At 37.2% G+C, this 26,752-nt stretch overlaps 2 protein-coding genes across 3 annotated transcripts in view; both read right to left on the bottom strand.

Annotated features, from left to right (window-relative positions):
• LOC110465485 (heparan sulfate glucosamine 3-O-sulfotransferase 1-like) overlaps nucleotides 1–26,752 on the bottom strand; it is a 165,391-nt gene that overhangs the window by 65,548 nt on the left and 73,091 nt on the right. The gene's annotated exons all lie outside the window — the stretch shown is intronic.
• The window catches only part of LOC110465483 (heparan sulfate glucosamine 3-O-sulfotransferase 5-like), a 100,994-nt gene that overhangs the window by 55,338 nt on the left and 18,904 nt on the right, over nucleotides 1–26,752 (bottom strand). Inside the window, exon 1 of one of the 2 annotated variants that reach the window (XM_021521325.1) lies at nucleotides 9,845–10,115. The exons of the other annotated variant lie outside the window; for it this stretch is intronic. The gene's annotated coding sequence lies outside the window, so the exon portion shown is untranslated. Of the gene's footprint in view, nucleotides 1–9,844; nucleotides 10,116–26,752 lie in introns of those variants that run through there. 2 annotated transcript variants of the gene reach the window in all.

The raw sequence follows: 26,752 nt of genomic DNA, 5'->3' as shown, positions 1-26,752 counted from the left end.
GTTCTGTGTCTATCCTGCTCCATTCATGTGAGAGAGAAAGCTAATCAAACGATAGAATTAGTTGCCGGGTAAAGCTATAACACGTACAATTCTGTTAGAGGAGTAGAACTCTGGAGGAGACAGATTCTTTAAAATATAATAATCTGCTTATGAAGTACAACAGCAGTGGTGTTTAGATCAATATGATTGTGTCGCCATGTTGCCCAACAACGAAGCCGGACAATTTGCCCACAGCTACGTTTTTACAATTCTGTCTGTAACATATGCAATAACCTTTCAAAGTGCAATCTTTATGATGCCACTGGCTATTCTCACAACACTCAATTTCTATTACATTGCAGACATTCCATTGTTTTATAAGGTAATAACAAAATATCAAATTAGTCATGATTTACTTTCTTAGAAATGCTGTTGTAATTAAATTTCCTGCTTGCCAATGTTTATCCATAATGCATATTTTGTTTGAAGCAAATTGAATTTTCAAGAATCAATGTTTCATTAGTAGAAGTAGAATTCGTCAGTATGTATTGCTTCTAGCAGGGATAAAATTATGTCACCTCAAACTGCCAATGAAATTCATATCCAGCAGGATGGCTATAGAGACACATGGTCCTCAGGGGTACTGGTTAGAGACACAGGGAACTAGGGTACTGGCTAGAGACACATGATACTAGGGTACTGGTTAGAGACACAGGGTACTATAGGGTACTGGTTAGAGACTAAGGGTACTAGGGTACTGGCTAGAGACACAGGATACTAGGGTACTGTCTAGAGACACAGGGTACTAGGGTACTGGTTAGAGACACAGGGTCCTAGGGTACTGGTTAGAGACACAGGGTACTAGGGTACTGGCTAGAGACACAGGATACTAGGGTACTGGTAAGAGACACCGGGTACTAGGGTACTGGCTAGAGACACAGGATACTAGGGTACTGGGAAGAGACACCGGGTACTAGGGTACTGGCTAGAGACACAGGATACTAGGGGACTGGCTAGAGACACAGGGTACTAGGGTACTGGCTAGAGACACAGTATACTAGGGTACTGGTTAGAGACACAGGGGACTAGGGTACTGGCTAGAGACACAGGGTACTAGGGTACTGGCTAGAGACACAGGGTACTATAGGATACTGGAAAGAGACACAGGGTACTATATATATGGTACTGGCTAGATACACAGGGTCCTAGGGTACTGGCTAGAGACACAGGGTCCTGGGGTACTAGCTAGAGACACAGGATACTAGGGTACTGGCTAGATACACATGGTCCTGGGGAACTGGCTAGAGACACAGGGTCCTGTGGCACTGGCTAGAGACACAGGGTCCTGGGGTACTAGCTAGAGACACAGGCTACTAGGGTACTAGCTAGAGACACAGGATACTAGGGTACTGGCTAGAGACACAGGGTCCTGGGGTACTAGCTAGAGACACAGGCTACTAGGGTACTAGCTGGAGACACAGGGTCCTGGGGTACTAGCTAGAGACACAGGGTCCTGGTGTACTGGCTAGAGACACAGGATACTAGGGTACTGGCTAGAGACACAGGGTCCTGTGGCACTGGGCAAAGATACAGGATACTAGGGTACTGGCTAGAGTCACAGGGCACTAGGGTACTGAATACACTAAAAAGTAGGTGCAATTTTATCCTGTCATACGGTATTGAAGAATATTTTCTACTTCAAATGTCAATTTGCTCTGCCGAGTTTTGCATGTGAATTTAAAGACAAATTTGTTAGCAACTGGAAACAGTTGAAATTTAATTACAATTGTGATGATATAGGTATCTTTACTAGGCTACAGCCCTTATAAAACATCAACCAGTATGTTAAGTTCCTTATTATCTATAACTTAGCACCACTGATCCAATAAGCTGGTCCCTGTAGCTAGTACATGCATTACACACGCATTCCTCTAGCTAAGTCCCGAACATGCCATCTGAATTTCCACAGTATATACCTGTAGAATATGATTCATCTTGACAAGTCTCTAGAAACCGATGTTCATGTGCCATCACCTATCTATCATAGGGTTCAATGAAAACTCTGAAATTGACATTTGATTGAGAGCGAGTGGTATATGGCAGGGGGAGGTAGATAAACATTGCTGGGATTAAGTGTTCCCTCCGACAAATACCCTTCAATTTGTGGTGTTTTGTGTCCCTATAAAACGCTTAGCGATCAATGGCCCTGGTACCGCTGACCTAACCACCACTTTACATAGATGTAGAGTCTTCACTTTCTTCTATACCTATCCAGATCTACGATTTACGAGAACAGGTGGGCATCATCTCAACATACAAAGGCACCATTTTATCTCTATTTCAGTCCACAAGGCTTTAATTAAATAGAAAAAAAATCAACCCCAATCTATCCCAATTCAACCCATTTTCTGGACGAAATGGACTATCCAACACCAAATATAGGCGGAAGGTTTGGTGTGATGGGCAGATGACCAGCATGACCACTTGAAACGTAGCCATATATTACGGTCAAACTTAACCCATCCCACCTGGTCTATATCTATATCAGAAGAGAGATAGGATTTATACTCCACTGAAAAACTAAGTGGACATTTTTATGGATGTTTACGACTAGTTTGTATATACAGCAGTATTTGGGTAGATGGTGTTAGACCAAGTGCATTCTCACAATAAACACAACATATTTAAAGACCCCTGTCTCACCACACTGTGTTTTTTTGTATACACAGTAACCTCTCCTTAATTCCGTTTGGATATAACTAGCACAGTTGAGCCAGGAGACCTCCGTTCCATAGTTCAAATCCTATTAGTTTTACACTAAGGAAACTGTTGCTAATTGCGTTTTTTTTATTTTATCTTTATTATTTTTTCCTATAAAGGTATGGTTTTCTTTTCAGAAATGATTTACCAAAGTACATAGCCATGCTTGGTATAAAAAAAAAATCAGCCCCATATTTGTGTACAGGTCTTCCATCTTGAAGCAGTAACTTACTACCTTATATCTCAAAAAAGAAAATTATTGAAGTCTACTTAAGAATTTATGAGAAAACACCTCAGGGTGACTACATCTCGGACTGAGATAAAGACCGTGGCTAACAAAATGTTTCAGGTTGTCAGGAGTCTACGTCCCACTTTTAGGATATATAATTTATCATTTAAATTCAATTTCAATTTAAAAGATTTTCAGATTGAAGAAATAACATCTATATACCTTGTATTGTTAAAGAAAATCACGCAGGGTAACTTTATTACATGCGTAATGAGATTTTTATTTTTATTAAACTGTGCGGGTATATGACAGGCGAAAATGTTTTGATGACTTGAAACTCACTAGATAGAAGTGTAATTAAACTGACATTACAGCTTTATTAAAATCAAGTTCGGTACGCTATTGCTAACCAATTCAAATCCTGGCCCTTCATATAGATTAACTGTTATTCGTATTCAAAATGTGATTATAAAGATCACCTAGATGACACTTTTACGAAATTGTCACACAAAAAATTTCAACAAGATTTTAATTAGGTGTATGAAAGCTATGAGTATTTACAGAGACTTATTTACGGACACCATATTTCCGAGTCACGACAATCGGCTGCCTGACTGTACCTGGTTCTATGATAATCACATCTAATCAGTCAATTAGGTGACAGGCCAGGGCGACACACAGGAAGTTCTACCTAGGTTTTTCACATCTCTCGGCTCTGTGCTGGAGCAGATTAGTTTATCATTAGGACCCGTGCATTTCGCACGCAAATCCGAGCCAGCGAAATCTGTACATCTGTCAATCAGAAGAAAAAAATTCACGTTTTTACAACCTCTGATAATTTTATCAGATGCTATCGTTTCCTCAGTGTCAGGCAAGTCTACTGCAGGTAAAGGTATTGATACAATCTCAGATTTAGCCATGACCTTACAGAAATGCCAAGGACTTTATATAAAGTAACTATTTTAGTAAGTGAAAGGCCGTTATCTATTAACTACACCAGCACAAAAACATATAAGAAATACATATTATCGACCTAAAAGACCGGTTAGGGCCGAGGCATTCTCTTAGCCAGACTATTCAAAACGAAATTTACTCTCCAGACACATTTATTGAAGATAACGATTCTAATGAGGTGATATTGTAATATAATTAGTGTAAAAACACAAGGATAGACCCATAATACCTCTTTAGTCTGATTTGATTATTCTAAAACTCTTACATCGGGAAGTTTGTCAGTTTTTTCCCTCTCCAGCAGCGCCTGTCTACCGTGCCAGTATGTAACAGGACTCCCCCGGACTACAACACCCAGTATCAAGTACCGACCACTCAGAAACTGTAACCTCTCACTCCAGCATCCACTCCAAAATGGTGACACTTATTGTTGAATGCCAAACTAAATTTCCTGCCGGTGTTAAGTGAAGCAAACAATAGATAAGGATGTTCTATTCTATATAGCTACAAAAACTCTCTCACCAAATCATATCGACTCTAGCTTCATGCTTCAGCCAGACTCGGGTTTCAGCTGAGACACTTAGCTGTGATGAACCCTATGTATTTTCTGATAATTATGAATTCAAACTTATCTACAATGTTTCAGAAAAAAAATCATTCTGCAAGTGAAATAACTACCCGAAAATCATCTCCCCCCACCCCCCCTTTAAAACCTCCCATTAACCCAGCAAAATATATTTATATTCATTAATTTTCTTTCTGTTTCAATACTTCTAAAATCACTTAGACAATAAATGATTTATCAAGAAATCTATGATTTTTTTCTCTCCAAAACTTTAATTTAATCTTGACACATTGTTCAAAGCAGTGTTAAAGACACTTTTTTCACGAGTGATAGTCCATTTCGTTCCTGTTCAAACTTAAACTTAATCCAGGCTGACATGATAAGCTTGCCCATACCTGGTTTTATGTGGTAAAAAACTTGTACCGTAGTGAATTCCTCAATCAGACTTCCCCAGCCTCTACATCAACATTACAAGACAGGCCTAGATGTACTGGTTAAGTCCCCATAATGGTGAGATCATGCTTTACTTTGAGGAAAACACTCTATCACTGCTGTTTGTAAATTGCATCTGTTAAACACAACTATAACCATTACATGGTCTCGACCAATAAAGAGAGAATATATCCATTAAATGTACAGTAAAACAAGGTTTAACGGCCCACCAAGGGAAGTAATTATCACCATCAAGGGAGATAACTTCACCGGATCAAGATTTCCTTCATGCCATCAATATAATGGTATATCACCGATACTACTGTAGTAGCCATAAATTTACAATAAGATTTTACAAATCCTGATTCACCAGAAGCGTTTGTAAACATTTATTAAGTGCTGCGTGTGACAGGAAACAAAATATATGAGAAAGCATCCAGTGGTATTGTGTGTGCCCGACCACATAGCGGAGAATCAACGGTTAATACAAAACGCCGCATTCGAATTTAATCTCAACAGAATGAGAAGGGGAACACCACTTCATACATATATGCATTGACAGAAAAATCGAAGTCACCCAACCTTGAATTACAAGATTACACTTTTAAATGCATTTAATTTCTTGTAAATTAACACAAAAGATAAATAAACACGATCTGAAAGGGAGGTTACGAGGGGGTAGACCACCCCGTCAGAATGGCGGTCACTCACAGCATTTAAACACTGTTATTGTTCTGTGATTGTAACGGAACACGCTACAGATGTGCAGCTTCAAAGGAGAAAGTGCTGAGTATTGTAATGGCCTGCCACGATCTGCACTCCAGCTGTGAGCTTTATAATCATTTATGTTATTTGTTCTCAAAAGAAGGATCTGTTTGTATTTGACAGTGTTAATGTAAGTCGAAGACTTTTATAATCTTTTTCATGCAAGAAAGACTTAATAAAAACAGGATTTGGCAGAGAGCTTTAGGACGTAAAAACCAAATTGTTTTATTATATCCAGTTTATCACAAAATACAGACAACTGTTTTTTTTTGTATACTGCTTTGTTGGTGTAGCTGGCATGAAAAACTCCGTCAGAATTCAGACAAACTAAAACTAATGAATTAAGCACTTCTACACAGAACATCCCCAGTGCGTAATTTTCACAAGCATTTATTGAGGTATTTTTTCTAACATTTCACTATAAAAATACCTGATTATGGAATAAGACAAGGTGAAACCCTGCCACACCCAGCCTCGACCTTGATGGTGTTTTAGTCACCTCCACATGTACAACATACAGAAGGTGAAGACAGGAAAAGATAACGCCCTATCAGATGGTTGTAAATGTGTAAACCATCCTTACTTACTGGTATACACAGCTTCTGTCTTAGGGCTGCTCTGTGTCACAATGCACAGCCATACAGCTTGATATATATATACATGCTTATTATCTTATATCCTGCTATACATTCATAGTCTTTGTCTCCTACTGGTAGAACTTCCCAATCTTTGTGTCTAACAAACCAAACATAATGAACTTGACCCACAATATCTAAGTATTGGGTTGATGACTAAATTACCAAATCTGAAAACAAATTGATTTGCCAATAGTCCTGTCAGTGAAAGGAGTGATTTTGATTGGCTGTTACAGGATGAAGTATGAACACAGATCACAGGACTGGCATGGCAAACATCTTCTAAAGACAGCATTCCTTGTATTTTAACTTTTTTTATCCTAGCCTTTACCTTCTCTTGACCTTTATCTTACCTTTAACCTTATATCCCACCTTTGACCTTTATCTAATCTTTAACCCTAAATCCCATCTTTGAATTTTTTTACCTTGAACTTTACATGTCACCTTTAACCTTGTTTTCACCTTTAACCTTATATCCCACCTTTAACCTTATATCTAACCTTTAATCTTATATCCCACCTTTAACCTTATATCTCACCTTTAACCTTACATCTCACCTTTAACCTTATATCCCAACTTAACCTTATATCCCACCTTTAACCTTATATCTCACCCTTAACTTTACATCCCAACTTAACCTTATATCTCACCTTTAACTTTACATCCCAACTTAACCTTATATCCCACCTTTAACCTTATATCTCACCTTTAACTTTACATCCCAACTTAACCTTATATCCCATCTTTAACCTTATATCTCACCTTTAACCTTATATCCCACCTTTAACTTTACATCCCAACTAAACCTTATATCCCACCTTTAACCTTGTATCCCACCATTAACCTTACATCTCACCTTTAACCTTATATCCCAACTTAACCTTATATCCCACCTTTAACCTTATATCCCACCTTTAACCTTATATCCCACCTTTAACCTTATATCCTACCTTTAACCTTATATCTCACCCTTTACTTTACATCCCAACTTAACCTTATATCCCACCTTTAACCTTATATCCCACCTTTAACCTTATATCCCACCTTTAACCTTATATCTCACCTTTAACTTTACATCCCAACTTAACCTTATATCTCACCTTTAACCCTATACCCACCTTTAACCTTCTATCCCACCTTTAACCCTCTATCCCACGTTTAACCCTATACCCACCTTTATCCTTACATCCCACCTTTAAGCTTATAGTACACCCATCATATTGTTTTAATTTACCTGTCTTGGTCTCTTGAAAACAATAAGCTATTACTCTTCTCTGCAGGCTATCTAAGGACAGAGAACTCGAAAACCTTGTGATAGTTTGAAACCCAACAGCAAACCCAACATGTTGAGGACAACAAAGCATTGTGTGTAAATATGTTACAACCATTTAGTAATTGTGTGTAAATATGTTACAACCATTCAGTCAGTGTGTGTAAATATGTTACAACCATTCAGTCATTGTGTGTAAATATGTTACAACCATTCAGTCATTGTGTGTAAATATGTTACAACCATTTAGTCATTGTGTGTAAATATGTTACAACCATTTAGTCATTGTGTGTAAATATGTTACAACCATTTAGTCATTGTGTGTAAATATGTTACAACCATTTAGTCATTGTGTCTAAATATGTAACAACCATTTAGTCATTGTGTGTAAATATGCTACAACCATTCAGTCAGTGTGTGTAAATATGTTACAACCATTCAGTGATTGTGTGTAAATATGTTACAACCATTCAGTCAGTGTGAGTAAATATGTTACAACCATTCAGTGATTGTGTGTAAATATGTTACAACCATTCAGTCAGAGTGTGTAAATATGTTACAACCATTCAGTCGTTGTGTGTAAATATGTTACAACCATTCAGTCGTTGTGTGTAAATATGTTACAACCATTCAGTCGTTGTGTGTAAATATGTTACAACCATTCAGTCGTTGTGTGTAAATATGTTACAACCATTCAGTGATTGTGTGTAAATATGTTACAACCATTCAGTCGTTGTGTGTAAATATGTTACAACCATTCAGTCATTGTGTGTAAATATGTTACAACCATTCAGTCATTGTGTGTAATTATGTTACAACCATTCAGTCATTGGGTGTAAATATGTTACAACCATTCAGTCATTGTGTGTAAATATGCTACGACCATTTAGTCATTGTGTGTAAATATGTTACAACCATTAAGTCATTGGGTGTAAATATGTTACAACCATGCAGTCATTGTGTGTAAATATGCTACAACCATTCAGTCATTGTGCGTAAATATGTTACAACCATTTAGTCATTGTGTGTAAATATGTGAACCATTCAGTCATTGTGTGTAAATATGTTACAACCATTTAGTCAGTGTGTGTAAATATGTTACAACCAGTCAGTCATTGTGTGTAAATATGTTACAACCATTCAGGCATTGCGTGTAAATATGTTACAACCATTCAGTCATTGTGTGTAAATATGTTACAACCATTTAGTCATTGTGTGTAAATATGTTACAACCATTAAGTCATTGTGTGTAATTATGTTACAACCATTCAGTCATTGGGTGTAAATATGTTACAACCATTCAGTCATTGTGTGTAAATATGTTACAACCATTTAGTCATTGTGTGTAAATATGTGAACCATTCAGTCATTGTGTGTAAATATGTTACAACCATTCAGCCATTGTGTGTAAATATGTTACAACCATTCAGTCATTGTGAGTATGATACCCGTAGCTGCATCTTTCGTTCATGTACACAACTGTAACTAACTCTACTAACAGTAACCATGACAACAGTAAATATGGTATATACATATGTACTTTCCTGTTGAACTCTTTGATCTGTGATTACATAAAAATCTCTGTAAACTTGTTTTGATTAAAACAGATATTTGCAGCTCAATACAGAGCGGTGTGTGTTTTGTGACAGTGATGATTTTGCTGTCTCCAAACACAACAAGAACGATGTCTATCAACTCACGCCACACAAGCCAGCACTGACAAACCACGCCAACACTAACTCCCTACTGGGGACACCAATCTGTAAATATTTGCTGAAATGAAAACATGATTTATATTTCAACTCTTTTTGACTTTGAAGATTAATTGAAAACTTACACAGCTTCCCGAATAATCTGTCAATTTTGACAGACCAAACCTTCTAAAATTTCTTTCGTTTTCAGCACCAGATTTTCCACTGACAAGCCCCTCCCTGTCTAATCCAACAAAGGATGTCTTCATTGAGCAATATAAACAAGTATTATCTTAATTCTGTAGGATTGAAGCTTCCTGCTCTCTATATCATTGTACCAATTACATATACTGTGATAGGTTGAGCCAGGGATCAGAGAAGTTCTCCTATCAGGCCCTCTGCCTCAGGTTCTATGAGCAGAATTACAAACAAAACCTTTCTATAATGCATTGCCCGTGATGGATCCCAACACCATTTTGTTAACGTTTAACCCGATCCATTAACTTCCAACCCGAAGTCATGCTGATTCAGGATGTGTATTTCAAAGCAGGAAAAAAGATTGTGTACCTTCGTTAATTCCGTAATGTGTAGAACTGCTGATCAGCATGCCACGGAGATACTCCTGCTCCCGCTGGTCTGCATGTCACATGTTTATTACCTGCACTAATGACGATTTGAATATGGTGCACCTGAACAAACACTAAATATCCTAATCCTGAAATACAGACAGGTTAGGGGGTCAAACAAACAACAGACAATTCCATGTCAGACAGCCTGTACGAGATAAGGTAACACCTTGAAAAAAACGTTCTTTATTCGCCTGACTTCTTTGTCGTTCTATCAATCATTTTCCAATCCCATGCAGTGTCTGATTTCAGGGTCTCAATCAAGCCCAATAAACCAGAATCGTGTCAGATGTGCTCAGGCCTGGGTCACAGTCTATACAGAGCTACACTTGTAGTAGTTAAAACACAAGGCAGTCACAGTGTGAACAACTGTAGGAACTCACTGACTTATGACTGGTTTTAGTTAATGAAATCGCCAGACTCGAGTGCTTCAATGGTGCCATTTAAATAGATTTGACGAGAAATTAATGTGCTTGGTGTATATGTGTATACAGGCCTGGCCCCTCCAATGTGATCTTTACATGCGAGGAGTTTACGAAGCCAGTCAAGGAAGCCGCGGAGAGCAGCGGTGTATGTAAGGGAACTTGGTGCTGATCACTGCTGATTGTTTCTGTCAAAATCAACACACAACACACGCCCACCTTTTAACCTTACAGGTAGCTAATGAAAGGTGGTCACACCTGTAAACGCACCTTACAGGTAGCTAATGAAAGCTAGTCACACCTGTTCAGCAGCATGGTCCCTGTTGACTTTTCACTAATATTTTGTAATTTTCAAGCTCACATAACATGAACCAGACCTCGTCTAACCAATGAAGTACCACTAGAAATTTGGATGAAGTCCTGTTGAAGTTAGAAAAAGACTGTTTTAGTACTGTATACCAGGACATTTTTGCCGCATTTTTTACTTTCGGCCATTTTCTGCATCCCTAATTAGGATGAATTTATGATGTCAGCAAATACTAGTACATAACTTACAATTTATAGTAATAACACGTAAATGCCAAAGCTAACACCAAGTGAACATGGATTTTATCTGCAAATGGAGAATGTTTGACTAGGCGACATTTTCCCTTTACACAGTATCAGCATCAGCTGTCTCCTAGCGAGGGTCCTATCAAGATGGAAATCACATTGAATGGACACCACTTAGAATATCAGATAACAGTTGTACAGATTCTGAATCCTGTCTCAATAATATCTTTTAGATCCTTGTCAATCTTCTATGACGTGTAACTGTTTATTTTTACATTTTCTTCAAAAAATAAAATCTGCCAAATTGTTTGAAAAAGTAGATGTATCAGAAAGGGCTCTAACACAAACTTATTTCTTGCTTTAGACATATAATGAAAATACCAACTGATGCATTGAAAATAGTGTTAAGTCTACCTTCTATGATTGAAAGAATGATATGGCTGTTCGGTAAAACAATGCTAGCTTTAGTTCCGAGGGTGATATTGTCACACCGTAACATAAAACCACCTCCCTGATGGCTGAAATGATCTGTGAAATAAAATCTCATCTGATTTTGCTGGCTGTCAAACATGATTTTCAATACTTTTTTTTATATCTTTTACATCTCCATGCTATTTCCAACCTTTTATCATTTTTTTCATCGAATGAATTAATTAACCGATCCATTTACGTAATTTGATTAGTTTTCTGACAGGACTCGGCCCACACCACTTTACAAGGCACTATAGTCCCTATTGGACCACACAGGCTTCTTCTGGCCGGAAAATAGTTACAACAGATAAACAAACAGAAGGTCGGTCATGTGACCTTGAACTTATTAATAAATTCCGTGACATTGTAGATCAATATATCTTCTTAACAAAGTGACAGAATTCTAGATTAAATTTTGGAATTAAATGTCTTGACATAACAATGTTCTCATTATAATCATGCAGCAGCCTTATCAGATTCTGGGAACCTTTTTCTATATACCTTGGTTATTATTGACAAATTTGGTCAGGTAAGGGTGGTCGGGTGGCACAGTGGATATATATAAGCGCACTTGCCGTTCATGGCGGCTGCGGTTTGATTCCCCTATCGGACATAAAAAGGTATTGGGTCACCTGCCCGACCACGTGGGTTTTCTCTCAGGGTACTCCCATTCCCTCCCACATTACGACCCCTTCTGCCTTCTTCTGGCCCAACAAGGGTGATTGAAATAAGTTGGAAAATTTATTTCTATTTTTTTTCTTTTGAGAAAAAAAAAACCACTTTATATTTATAACCATTATATCTAAAATCTGTGTTATAATTGTAGAGGTTAGATAATCATTGTATCTAATGTTGTATAAACATTGAAAAGGACAGTCAAGTCTGGTGCAAAAATGCAGCTTAAGACAAAACTTTAGAACGTCAGGATTGGGGAGATATTGCCTAATCTATAGGAAATGTTGTTAATATTCTACAACAGACTGGGAGACTTGGGGAAGGCCAGATCACATCAGAAAAATAATTATCCAGCAGGCACTGGTCAACAGGTATCAATCATATCTAATAAACGCTACCTTTACTATACCCTACGCTACCTTTACTATACCCTCCGCAGTAATTTGTATCCATTTGTCAGCAGGCTCTCTATCTAAGGACGGAGTAACTGTGAGAGGTATCACACCACTAATGCCAGTCACACTTCGCCATCAAGACATCAAGACATCAAGATCGACATCAAGTGATGGGCTAGCACTATGTAGAGGTATACCTCCCCTATCCGCACGGTGACTACAGTCAATCAGTCACATGCTCCTCTAAACATCCAAACAAACAACTTTAACAGTATACGCAATACTGTCAAAGTTTTTAATCCAAAAAATAGTTAAAAACATTTCAACAGTCAGCTGGTAGGTTGAACTGATGAGTACCGTTGGACATGTATTTTTTACCCCACACTCACTGTTTTTTTGGCGGTCTTATCAGTACCCCTGTAAGATACTAACAACCTCACTGACCTGGTCAGCAATGTTTCCTGGCATGATTTATAGTGACCATGCACCATTAATACTGACCACCATATACCAGCCATAAAGATGGGTGCCAACTATGTCTGTTAGTGAGCTACACTGATGTGGACTGGCACTCGTGGTAAACATAGAACAGAACTGCTTGTTATCCAGGTCATCGATACGATCGTATTAATTTCTGGCTTTCTGTGGAGTGATTACCATCCACACTTTTTCCCTTGGTATGATTAAAGGCCAGCATCTCACCCGTAGGATAACATAGAAGTGAAAAATTTGCCACGAAATTTGATTTCAATATGAAAGAGGAAATTAACATGGTGACTTCACGATGCAGAAACACAATGCTACTGCATTTCAAAATTAAAAAGCAAGTAAGAGTTAAAAGGAAAGAAGACCTGCGCGCAGAACAGAGACAGAGCAGGAAGAGCGGCTGCCATGGAAACCATCAGCAAGTGGAGAACTGGTGAAGGTCACTGGGTCACCTTTAAGGTGGCAGCACCAGAGTGAACAGAGGAGGAGGCTGATATTTCCTACAGTAATGGTACATACCAAGGTCAAATAATTCAATGAAACACAAACAAGAGTTACATGTCATACATTTATAGTCATCAGTGGTGTTGATACATTGATGGCTCAAGTAAACATCTGCCCGTCACACAATTATGTTACATATACTTTTATCATCTTCTGTGGGTCAAAGTTCATACATGCACTATACATACTAAAGCTATGCCCTCAGTCTTCCTATGCCCTAGGTAATTCAATAGTATTGGTAGATTTTGATAAAGACCATCTTTTTATAAGTGAAAGAATTTATATAGAAAACAGGTCAATGAAAGTCGATGTTGACCTATTTCTTTTCTTTTCTGTAATTCCTTTGTTTCCCGTTTTCCTCCCATGCTCTTACATGTACAGTTAGCTACGATTCCATCTTCAAGAATCGAGGTATTCCAAACACGCAAGAGCAGAAGTGAAATGACCTTGAAATAATAACCTTGAAGTTAGGGAATGATACTGTTGTATCTGTAACCCGTAGAACTCCAAGGTTCTGGTTGGACTCCTCAGCAGGCACCTGTAATGGTACATCAATCAATGCTACATAATCCAGGTCAGGGTTAACTGTAATTACACAGTTTATATTTGATGGTGTATATGAATATTACAGTTAATTTAACAACTGTATTTACTGTATACCAGAAACTTTTATTTACTGTATACCAGAAACTTTTACCCAGTATATATATATATATATATATATATATATCAGTATCTTCATATACATGCATGCGCCTGTCCATCCTGTCATAATTTAATATATGAATTCGTGTACATGTACCTGATGTTACACATTTTCATGTGTCTGAGTATTTGAAATAAAATCTGAAACCCAGTTAAAATTTCGCCCTTCGCCCATAAAATCAATTTATGCCCTGTGTTAATTTCGCCGTTCATATCTAATTTCTTCGTTTATTAAGCTATTAACGTATATTCAATGTAATGATATATTCCCCTCATTATAGAAGGCCAAAAAGGAAAACAAAAAAAATCTGCAGCAAAAATTTCCCGTATACAATGCAATATATAAACACAACATCACTTTATCGATAAAAATTGTGGTGAAAATTGTTGGTAAGAAAAAAATACTCCATGTATGTCTATGATTATTGTACAATTTATTTTTACTTCAAGTAATACATTTTCATAGCATACTTTCCAAGAATTTATGTCAGGTGCGTATCTTTGTAAGTTCTCTTTGTCTTCAGAAACCACAATTTGGCAGAATCTACCGAAAATTTTTTGTGTGTATATATAGGGCATTTCCTACAAAGAATTCATAACTTCGGCTGTAGAAACACTCTAATTTATCTTTATATAAAGATAGTTGTTGTGGAGATTGATAAATTTCGGTTATAAAATCGTGAACAGTCATCTTCCTATTGATATTTGGAATGGCGTAAATTACATCACAATCTGCTCTTGGTATAGAATCTGAAAATAATTACGGATAAAAAATTCTGACACACAAATTAATGACCATAAGTTTAGTTCTCCCATAAAATGATCGTATTTGCTGTAAAATGTTATCTGCAACAATATTTTCCCTCATGATTTCTTGCGTTTGCCTGCCCTAGCCCGTCTCCTGTGATACGGACCTGACACACACTGTCTAAAGGGAATGGCGGGTATAAGCTAGAGTCCAACGTTCATTGCCAATATCATTTTATCTTATTTCGCATGTCCTTCGAAAAAAATTCACAAACATACAATATTTAATTCTATAACATCTTCTTTTGACAAATCTCCAAAAACCAACATGTCAAAATATTTCAAATTTTTAGAAGTGTGTTTTATTAACAAACATGCAATTTTAATGTTGTTCGGCTTATGTAGGATTTTAAATGACATAACTTGCCGTGGAACACACTTGTCGCCTGTTTTCTTGTTACATGTCTACATGAATTACATTCAAACAAGCAGCAAATACATTTATTGGTAATATATATGTAAAGTATTTGTCGTTATGGCAACCAATGTTCACCCAGTTTCTAAGGTACTTCAAGTACTTCAAAATGAGTTTCTTTCAGTCGTCATTCCAGACAAACCTGTTGCTACAATAATGAATATTTACTGTGCTTATGAAATCTTAAGTCCATCTCCTTTAAAAATGATCTTAGTGAAACTTAATGTTTGCTTTGTAACAGCCTATAATCTAATATCAATCTGTCTGACATTTTTGTTTTATTTGAAAATGTTAATTAATACATTACTGAAAATATATGAAGTAATTAAAGTCAAAAAGACAATAAATGTTTTTCTTTAAATGAAATCTCTCATTAATTTGCTTGCTTTGCTTTGTTGAAAATGGTCAAAATCATTTGAGACTATAGCCATGTCTATGACATACAGGATAGCGTTTCAAAGGAAGATAAACCTCTTGTACAGATGTTTAAGTATCTCAGCAAGCATCTTTGCAAAACAGCCATAAAGATTTCATTCTTAGGGTCCATAAATTGTTGCAGAAGTTCTGATCCCATACACTACAATAATATAACAATTTTATGATTTGTTCTATTATTTTTTAATTTAATTTTACGTTCGGGTATAATTTCAAAAGAGATTTATGTCTTCTAAGTGAAGCAATGCTGATTGGTTTTTCCCCCTTCTTCATGTGAGCACAAGTCGCAAATACATGACAGAACTGTTCAGTCAAATAATTGCCTCAATAAAACAGGCGAAAAATATTAATCTTATTCTCTAACCAGCCCTGTCTGGGGACAGTCAAATTACTCTGATTTACATCACCATGTTCACAGATCATAATTATTTCAGATCTGTCAATTTGCACGAATTTACATCACACTTCCGCTCCAAACAGATAACACTGGAATTGTGTAAAAATACCACTAATGTCCAAATAGTTTTGCATTTCTCACGCAATAGCGGGAAAAATTCATCGCCAGAAGCTTTTCCAAGCCCGATTCTAGATCACAATGCATTGGAGTGTATGGAATATAAGTTACATCTCAAAGAAGATGGGTTGTTTATATTTGACCTAGTCCCGATCCTGTAGCTTTGGCTACCCTGACACTGGAATCTAGGCTACTATAACATATAATAGGACACTTGTATCTTAGCCGCTGCCACCCAAATGACCTAAAAAATCGGACAGAAACAAACATGGCTGCTGAGATTTTTTTAAAGCTTTTATGGTCCCAGCAAGCTGTGGAAAGTAGGGTTGGGGTGCACTAGGTTCACCCATATGACAACACTGTGTCCCTCGGAGAGGTACTCTTACTTTTCTAACATATTCTGTCTTACTTCACTTTCATTTCATTTGTTTACTGATGCAAAAATGAGGCTTGTTATGTACGCAACTTTATTAAATACTTCCTGTTTATCATAAACAAACCAAAAAAATAGGTACAGCTAGATGATTGCTTGCTAAATTTCTTAATCATTTTAAAACTCTCAGCAACACCATGATTTTCCACTTTTCTGGTTATTAAATGGCTGAACGTAGTATTGATTTAACTTTTTTTTAAAACAAACTGATGTTAACCTTGTATTTAGAAATATGACAAATAGTCTGCATGCTGGATTAAAATCCTGTCACTACCGAGTTATCAAAAGTGCACTTCTCTTCATGACCGATTGAGATAGGATTCTCACTCATAAAACATTAATCAACGACAATTTCCAATTAATTTTTAAGGAAAAAGGACTTCTTTAGCTTTATTTTTAGCATGTGAATATTTTGATCCATGAATTTTCTGAAAATGTCAACGTTTTTGATCTACCTGGTAAACACCATAAACAGGTGTTCTCCAAAAGCTTCAAATGTATGAAGGTATTGTTTTTACACAAAATCCTTTTAATTTAAAAGAATTATCAAACAGACAGTAATCAGCAAATATCTATAAAGATTTAGATTTTTGAAAATTTATAAAAGCAAAAATAATTTAGTGGATGCAAAAACAAAAATCTGAACAAAATTTCTAAAAAAATAAAAAGCTTGTTTAGAGATGATTTTGTTTAGTTTTGCATTGACTTATATATAATTACTCCAAACCGGATTATTTTTTACCGCAGTTTATACTTTTTGCCTTTTTTTCCCGCCCTTTGCACTGAGGGCGATTTTTACCATAACAGCGAATATATTAAGTAAACAGCATACCCTACGTATTTATTACATTTTAAGGGCAAAACAAACATCGGGTGAACATGGATTTTACCAGTGAAGGGCGAATATTTGACTTGAGGAAATTTTCCCAGTATACAGTAGTTCGTGTTGCAGCCAGTTAGGAACTTAGGAGACCACCAGTATCCTGACTTGATTTGGTTTTTCAGGCCAACAAACTAATGAACCTTGTGGCAATAGATGAGAAATAGGTTTTATGAATAGACGCTATTAATAATGATGTATGCCAGAAGGCAAACCTTGTGTAAAATCGAAATATCATATCATGTTTTAATATCAACAGACAAGCAAGACTTTGGCTATCGGGCAACATCGATTGAGGTAATGTTGTTATTCTGTCTGATGAAGAAGCATTACCAAAGTTCAATAAACGGACTCGGAAAAAAATAAATGAACAGTTAACCGTAGGATTTCACACAACTGTTACAGATCTATAAACTCTCAATTTTAATCTTGTGAGAGAAAACCAACACCAAGTTCCACAAATTCTTCCTGTTTTTTTTTACAGACAGCAGTCAAAGATGGCCAAGTGATTGGAAGAAGAATCAACATCTCAATGCTATCAACAGAACAACCAATATGGCCTGGTTTGTGAGATCGGAAACGTGTTCCTGTGTAACAGCTTCATTGCTGTGTCAAACCCTACAGTTCTTCACGTGAAACGAAGGAAATTAAATATACAGCAGAGTAGCACCTCAAGTTATTAGTTTAAAAACTTGGCAGTATTGAAATAGAATACAGTATTCTTAACAGTTAAATTTCATTAAAGTGATAAAGCAAACCAAGACAAATTCAATCAATGTTTGAGGTTGTTTATAAGGAATGCAAAATATCATGCAGGTTGTGTTACAGATGGTACACGTCATTTCAGCTGTGTAAGGGATGGAAGACGTCATGTCAGCTGTGTTAGGGATGGGAGACATCGTGTAATTTGTTTAAGGGATGGGAGACGTCATGTCAGCTGTGTTAGGGATGGGAGATGTCATGTCAGCTGTGTTAGGGACGGGAGACATCATGTAATTTGTGTAAGGGATGGGATATGTCATGTCAGCTGTGTTAGGGATGGGAGACATCATGTAATTTGTGTAAGGGATGGGAAACGTCATGTCAGCTGTGTTAGGGATGGGAGACGTCATGTCAGCTGTGTTAGGGATGGGAGACATCATGCAGGTGGTGTTAGAGATGGGAGACGTCATATCAGCTGTGTTAGGGATGGGAGACATCATGTCAGCTGTGTTAGGGATGGGAGACATCGTGTAATTTGTGTAAGGGATGGGAGACGTCATGTCAGCTGTGTTAGGGATGGGAGACATCATGCAGGTTGTGTTAGATATGGGAGACGTCATATCATCTGTGTTAGGGATGGGAGACATCATGTCAGCTGTGTAAGGGATGGGAGATGTCATATCAGCTGTGTTAGGGATGGGAGATGTCATATCAGCTGTGTTAGAGATGGGAGACGTCATATCAGCTGTGTTAGGGATGGGAGACATCATGTCAGCTGTGTAAGGGATGGCAGATGTCATATCAGCTGTGTTAGGGATGGGAGATGTCATATCAACTGTGTAGGGGATGGGAGACATCATGTCAGCTGTGTAAGGGATGGGAGACATCATGTCAGCTGTGTAAGGGATAGGAGACATCATGTCAGCTGTGTAAGGGATGGGAGATGTCATATTACCTGTGTAGGGGATGGGAGACATCATATCAGCTGTGTTAGGGATGGGAGATGTCATGTCAGCTGTGTAAGGGATGGGAGAAATCATGTCAGCTGTGTAGGGGATGGGAGATATCATATCAACTGTGTAGGGGATGGGAGATGTCCTATCAACTGTGTAGGGGATGGGAGACGTCATGTCAGCTGTGTAGGGGATGGGAGATATCATATCAACTGTGTAGGGGATGGGAGATGTCATATCAACTGTGTAGGGGATGGGAGATGTCATGTAATTTGTGTTACGGATGTGAGATGTCATGTAACTTGCGTAAGGGATGGGACATGTCATGTAATTTGTGTAAGGGATGAGAGACGTCATGTGAGTTGTGTTAGGGATGAGAGATGTCATGTAAACTGTGTTAGGGATGGGAGACATCATGTCAGCTGTGTAAGGGATGGGAGAAATCATGTCAGCTGTGTAAGGGATGTGAGATGTCATATCAACTGTGTAGGGGGTGGGAGATGTCATATCAAATGTGTAGGGGATGGGAGACGTCATGTCAGCTGTGTAAGGGATGGGAGCTGTCATATCAACTGTGTAGGGGATAGGAGATGTCATATCAACTGTGTAGGGTATGGGAGACGTCATGTAATTTGTGTTTCGGATGTGAGATGTCATGTAACTTGGGGAGGGGATGGGACATGTCATGAAATTTGTGTAAGGGATGAGAGACGTCATGTGAGTTGTGTTAGGGATGAGAGATGTCATTTAAACTGTGTTAGGGATGGGAGACATCATGTCAGCTGTGTAGGGGATGGGAGATGTCATGTAATTTGTGTTACGGATGTGAGATGTCATGTAACTTGTGTAAGGGATGGGACATGTCATGTTATTTGTGTAAGGGATGAGAGACGTCATGTGAGTTGTGTTAGGGATGAGAGATGTCATGTAAACTGTGTTAGGGATGGGAGACATCCTGTAATTTGTGTTAGGGATGGGAAGTAAATACTTTTTAAGTAATTGGATAATTGTCAAAAACATTTAAAAACAGTTTTAAAAAGTCTTATTGCTATGACAATTTTTATATGTCTTATATATGTAATAACTTTATTTGTCATAAAAAGGTAATGTCTGGAATAGAAAGTAGTTTATATCACACCTACCTTGCATTAGAATATTACTCAATCAATTGAATTTAGTGTTACATGGTATTAAACCAACCAAGACTAGGTAGACAGTCAGAGATTAGTTTATCCAAGTCATAGATCTGTGTCCCCGAGTTAAACAAAGCAAAACCAACATATCTGGCTTCTATAAAACAGCACTGAGTAATTGATGAGTTTGACTTTGATCAGAAATCTCCCAGCACATTTTGTTTTTAATGAATAATCTAGATCAATCATAAGGCTACATCTAGTGTTGTTTACTGGGGCAGTCCACATGCAACACATGCCCATTTGGACAGAATGAGGATGTGATTTTTACATTACGGTTGTTACAGATGGGATCTAAACAAAGGCGGAATTTACAACAGTGACAGAACATCTCAGCTCATCTCTGTTTATAGAATCTGCATTCCCGGTTTTTTATTGTGTAGGTAATTTATTACGTGGAAGCATGTGCATGTTATGTAAGCAGACAGTTACGTCCCCATATGGTACGCTGGTTTTAGAGATACATCATGTCCCCGCCACAGGGTCCATACATATGGTTACAATGTAGCCTGGGAAGGGAGACAATGAAAAATACAGAGCAGACATGATGATGATGGATAAAACAAAAGGTCGAGCAGTGAACTTGTTATCAATTATCATCAACACATATTTAAAGTTATGAAATAACTAAGAAGAATGGTTAAAACCAGTAGTTATAACCAATAATTATAACCAGTAATTATAACCAGTAGTCATAACCAATAATTATAACCAATAATTATATTATAACCAGTAATTATAACCAGTAATTATAACCAATAATTATCTACAAAAATTTAAAGAAACAAACAATATAACTTAACAGAATGTATCTTAGATATATGCTTAGACTATTAATCGGATCTAAGTGATTGAATAAATCTACTAGGCTCTTGTTGTCATTGGTTGGCTGGGAAAATCTACGGCGCTTTTATATGATTGGTTGGGTACATATAACAAACTCTACTGATTGGTCGAATAAATTTAACAGACCCTAGTGATTTGTTGGGTAAATATAACAGACCATACAGGCCTAGCGAATGGTCGAATAAATCTAACAGACCCTAGTGATTGGTCGAATAAATATAACAGACCCCAGTGATTGGTCGAATAAATATAACAGTCCCTAGTGATAGGTCGAATAAATATAACAGACCCTAGTGATTGGTTGAATAAATATAACAGACCCTAGTGATTGGTCAGATAAAATCCTAACATCCTTGTTTTAAATGAAACATTTACGCTAGAGGATTTCATGATTATTTCCATGTATATTACCATATTTCAAGACATGTTCAAATAGATTTGAGACATTCTTTAAACAAAGACATATTTTGCAATTCAATAGTTCTATATAAAAACCTTGATTAAAACTCTTGATACCAATTACACATGGAGATCTTATGGAAATTTAATACTACAGCCACCAGACTAAATTCAATCTCCCACAGACACATAGGCTCAAGGACTCCAAACTGATGGGTGGAGGTCTAAATCAAGTAAAAACGTTCATTTAGCTCAAATAGTAAATACCCTGTCATTCTCGACATGTCTTCTTTCAGCTGATATAAAATTACAGGAGCGTTGAATTTCCGTGCCGTCATTCAATAAAAATATAAACAGTAAATACTGGCTGCCCACCACACTAATAATTTATCCTCAGGGATGCAATATTAGAGGAGCCACACTCAATTTCTAATATTGTTATTTTGAAATCAAATTTAGAAAAAAATGTTCCATTTAATTTTATACAAACAAAAAGATGGTGAAACGAAAGCTGTCGTCAGGGTACCAGTATAAAGGACCAATCAGAAGAAAATAAAAATAAAAATAACTCTTGTGAAAAAGTATGACTAAATGAAACAACGTTTTAAGACTGATGCATGATATGTGGAAACTTAATTAACATGTCGGTTTGTTTGAGTTCTACGTCCTATTAACAGCTATGGTCATTTAACGACGTGCCAGGTTTTGGTGGTGAAGGAAAACCGGAGAACCTGCAGAAAAACCACTGACTTAAAGAGGCCAGTACCTGGCACTTACTGCCCCATGTAGGCCTCAAACCCCAGACCCAGTGGTGGAAGGCTAGTGGTAACGAAATGTCAGACGCCTTAACCACTAAGTGGCTACCAGAGTCCCCCCTGAAAACTAAACATAAAATCAAGGGATAGGATACAGATCGAACATATTAAGGAATATGTGTTTGGGGAGGCCTAAGAGGTCAATGAATTAATTTCTGTTCCACATATCAAAGCATTAAGATAGTGAGGGTGAAGGTCACACAATGTCAAGCCAGAAGCATGCATACTCAACATGATGTCCATGGATTTTCCTTGAAGGCTTAATATTTCTGTAACCATGTGATCTATAAGAATATCTACCACAGATTGAATCAGATTGAATCAGACTGAGAACGGAGGTATGTGTGTACCTGACACGCGCCTAGCGTCAGCAAAATCCAGCAACTTTTTGTATTGTGAACATCTATTTCCTGGCAATGGCAGTTTCATTATTAACAGCTTTGAGTTCAGTTACATCGTAGACATTATGTTATTTGAATTCTAATCAGCTACCGCTTCAAAATGTTGACAACAAATAGACACGGTGACTTCATTTCCTATTCTAGACACAATGTACACCTCAGCCCAGCTGTTAACTATACACACCAAGCAATTTCCCAACAATAGCTGCTCAGAGCTGTTCACAGCTCTCCGAAATAATAGCACAATTAAACAGCTTTCATTTCCAACTAACAACAAAAAAACCTTTACTTTGCAATATTTTTAGTTTGAGATAATGAAGTTCAGAATCATATAGTATTGCTTTTGAAGATAAAAACCTAATTAAAAACATTTCTTTCTAACTAACTCATAATAAATTGGCTTTTTGGTGATATTCCTTGTTTCCTGTATTAGAGGGTTTCATTTCCATCTTTACAACTGGTATCGTTTTCGTGTAAACTAGAATCAATCTAGGAGCGTTGAGTCTCATTGTTAGAGTACATCACCACCACATATTAAAGCGTCACTCACTTACAAACCCACACTACTATGGCTTATTTCTTGTAATTAAAACAGGGCCCTTTCACTTTCTCCTCAAAATGGAACTCTTCTGTCATAGAGGCAGTAAACTGAGAACACAGAATATCCATTACCGGTGGTCATCGATTTCATTATTCTGCACTTTTACCATTGACTTTCCTAAGATTGAGAGTAACCAAGCAAACCATTCAATAAAGCAATTATGGTAAAATAGCATTGAGTTGTGTTTTTTTTTTTTATCAACTTTGTTATAGACTTTTATACACAATCTTGAATCAGGAATTATATATGGGAGTTGAGTTGATGTAACGTGAGAGCTGTTTCTGTTGGTGGATACAATTGATTATAGACTGATTGATTCATAACCTATATACGATATCTCCATGGTAATTAAGGTTGGTCAGAAAGGAGGGTGTTACAACTACCACACAGATGTATTATAAAACAAGTGCACTGGATGACACCCATTTTTCTTGAGATTTTAAACGGATGTAGTTTTTTTGTTTTTTTTTGTGTTTTTTTAATATTCAGATAGCCCCCTCCCAAATCTTCCCACCTTGAAATGCACATCAACCTTACCACAGGGGATGAGTCACGTCCAAATATTTCATAATCATTTGACATGATTTTTAGCAACCGAGACAGCATGACTTTATAAACACTACAACCAATAGCGAATGAATCCCGTCTAAGCGATGGTGATGGTGGACAGGTTATCATGGGAAGAGATGTCATAATTACACAGTAATACCCCGTACACATTTCAGGAGAAAGACCAGAAACGGAGGATTAGAACGAAAATCTCTTCGAAATCTGTCCGAGACTGGTAGCATCTATTATTTGATAAGCAAGGTGGACATTATAAAGTAGTTTATAATGACAGGTACGCGCTTAAGGTGTAACACCACAATTTTACGACAGATCATTATATAGTTCTCCGACCTCTTACAGTGCCAAGCCTGTGATCATCACGGAGAAGTTTTTCGCTGCCAGACAATTTTCCCGAGCTCGTACAAACAGAAAAGATTTGACTTACTGGTCATGCTTACATTAATAGTCGACATAAGTCATAATACAGAACCGATGGAAATCTAACAAACGACATAAGATTGGACAGAGATAGTCGGCGGGGTTCGTCATCATTAACATCATTGCTATCTGCCTATCCTCTGAAGTACCCTAGGAAAATATAACAGGAAGGAAGCTATATGTCAAACGTGACCACATATTCTGTAAAAGGAGAATAGTGCCGTAATTATCCCATAAATGATGAGTTAACTTTGTTACAAAGCCTTGTTGGAGGGGGGATTTCGGTATTGACATTTCTGTGGACCACTGTAAACCTGTTTATTGGTTAAGATAGTTACCTATTTAATAACCTTCAAATCCATAGCCAATTACATGTATAGATGGATCGAGTGCCACTGTGCTTTTTATTTTATTCACATGCCTTTTGAAGTAACTAAACAGACACAAGACACAATGACTTTATTTGTTTCTCTTTTGAATCTCTCATGGTATTTAAAATCTTTTGACAGTATTGAACACTCATTCACCCCTGAAACTTCACAATGAATTATTCCAACCTTGAATTGGAAGAGTTCAAATGTGTCTTCAGGGGTGAATGAGGTTAACAGTTACTGATACATATCCAACTCCAATTCGGAGATCAATCGCAGCGTTGCTAATAAAACAGTTCATACAACATGCCCATAGACAGGTGGTCGGAACCATTGGTTGCTAAGTTTTATAAAAATTGAAGAAGAAAAGAAACCTTTTCTATCAGAAATAGACAGCAACATTTATATATGAATTTTATGCAGAGGTTTCAATAAAACCTTAAGAAAGGACTAGTACTCTACCACCCAGAATTCTGCATCATGTCCACAAGGTGGGAGGTAAATGGTAAGCTTCTTGCCCTCTCTGACTTTTACAAGTTCAAGTCTAGGCTTCAAATGGTGCAATTTGAGCATGAAAGTTGAGTACTTCAGGGCCAATTAGCGGGTGTTGCTTTTTTTCTTTTTGTTTTTTACAAAAGAAGGAAAAAAGAAGGGGGGGAAAAACTGGCCCTCCCCTTCAGGAAGATTTAGTAGGATAGTGCACCGACTGACCTGGTGGCACCAGCTGATGATTGCTGGCAGTCTATCTGATTGGGAGGGACATGGTGGGTTGTTAATCCTGGCCTAATGGACTTGATTCTGTATTCATGTTAAACAAGGCGTGCTCCTCTCTGGAACATTTAACTGCTTCCTTTACTATTAACCAACCATAGAAATTGGGGACAAAAAATATGACAAATTCTATCAATACATTGATATGTGTTAATGGAGATTTAATTTTTGACATTTGCCATAGCAATTTTAGGCTAAATGCATCATTATTGGCAAAAAAAGGATTCCATTACAATCCAATTATCATGTTCAAATGCGTAGCGATATTTCAAGTAATTTGCTTGACATCTGAATGAAGAATGTGTGCCAGCACCCCTTGGAACAGTAAAACCTCTGCACCTTGTGTGTAAGTTATGGTCAATATCCACAGAAACCTATCAAACAGGTGTAACAGGATGTCACTACAACTACTGCCTTAATTATCACCATAAATGGAAAACTTACAAATACTTTTATTGTACATTTCCAAAAACATTTTTGCTGATTTTTATAAATAGCATCTTGTCATGCAATCAGTGCAGTTAGGGAACAGCTTAAACGAAGATCCTATTTTGTTTTATTATTGGGTAGATCAATGCATAGCAAGACAGCTGTAGCACATCAATGCGTACAGAAAGTCTGATTGTACTTACAGGATACACCTGTATAGATGTCTTCTGTAGTTACAGGATACACCTGTATAGATGTCTTCTGTAGTTACAGGATACACCTGTATAGATTTCTTCTGTAGTTACAGGATACAGCTGTATAGATGTCTTCTGTAGTTACATGATACACCTGTATAAATGTCTTCTGTAGTTACAGGATACAACTGTATAGATGTCTTCTGTAGTAACAGGATACAGCTGTATAGATGTCTTCTGTAGTAACATGATTCACCTGTAAAGATGTTTTCTGTAGTTACATGATACACCTGTATAAATGTCTTCTGTAGTTACAGGATACACCTGTATAAATGTCTTCTGTAGTTACATGATACAGCTGTATAGATGTCTTCTGTAGTTACATGATACACATGTATAAATGTCTACTGTAGTTACATGATACAGCTGTATAAATGTCTTCTGTAGTTACAGGATACACCTGTATAAATGTCTTCTGTAGTTACATGATACA

The sequence above is a fragment of the Mizuhopecten yessoensis genome, unplaced genomic scaffold, assembly GCF_002113885.1.
Source record: "Mizuhopecten yessoensis strain PY_sf001 unplaced genomic scaffold, ASM211388v2 scaffold11083, whole genome shotgun sequence".
In the NCBI taxonomy this organism is placed as follows: Eukaryota; Metazoa; Mollusca; class Bivalvia; order Pectinida; family Pectinidae; genus Mizuhopecten; species Mizuhopecten yessoensis.
The sequence above is the reverse complement of the archived record's forward strand: the minus strand, read 5'-3'. Positions and strand labels throughout refer to the sequence as shown.